The following is a 943-nucleotide window of genomic DNA, read 5'->3' as shown; positions in this document are numbered from 1 at the left end:
TTCCTTCCTTCCTTCAGAATTCCTTCCTTCCTTCCTTCCTTCCTTCCTTCCTTCCTTCCTTCCTTCCGAATTCCGAATTCCGAATTCCTTCCTTCCTTCCGAATTCCTTCCGAATTCCTTCCTTCCTTCCTTCCCCATCTAAAGGGGAATGACCAAGATTTTTTTCTAGTTATATATTCAAGGGGAAAGGCAGTTTAAGATTTAACCCCTTTTCCTGTGAACAATAAAAAGTTTACTCATATATATGGCCTGAAGGTCTGGAATAATTTGTGTTTACTCATTATTTCATTTCTACCATCAGCCTTATTTTCATTAAATATTTTCAGCTTACTTTTTCATCTAGGCTGCCTCACTACTCTTGTGCTCTCTTTTCCTTGGGAATACTAAAGGACTTGTGTAATGTCTAAGAACTGCAAGATTTCCTGGTTTTTCTACAGTGGGCTGGGATGTATTGAAACATTCAGAAAGATATTACCTCTGTTCATTTTTATTTAAATTAAGTAAGAATTTTTTTAATAAAGAAATCCTTGTTCCCATCATGTTCTTGAGATGCACTAATCTCACTGGCTCCCTAGCCTTACAGATATAACCAACATTAAAAAAAGGCACTTCAAAAACAGTGGTTTTATACAAAAAACAGAGAGGATGCTGATACCTGGAACACAGCTATCAGCTTACAACAGGAGGAGTATTTCAGTGGAACAGTGAATTTAATTGGATGGTGTTGGGCAAAACATTGACTTCTTTCTTTCATTCAAAATTTTCCAACATGAGTTGAACCATAAGACCATCAAAATGCAGACTGTCTTTTATGATTTTCACTCTAACTATTTTTCCTAAGTTCATAGCATGTTCTTCCACCTTACTGAGCAAGGTACAAAGCTTCATGAACCATGCAGGAAATCCTCTTTTCCATGCAGGGGCTTCATTTCTGTGCTGGGCT

The sequence above is a fragment of the Corvus kubaryi genome, unplaced genomic scaffold (genome assembly GCF_017639235.1).
Source record: "Corvus kubaryi isolate FWS band 111438036 unplaced genomic scaffold, C.kubaryi_AGA036_p1.0 37398, whole genome shotgun sequence".
NCBI classification, from domain to species: domain Eukaryota; kingdom Metazoa; phylum Chordata; class Aves; order Passeriformes; family Corvidae; genus Corvus; species Corvus kubaryi.
Note: the sequence above shows the minus strand (reverse complement) of the source record.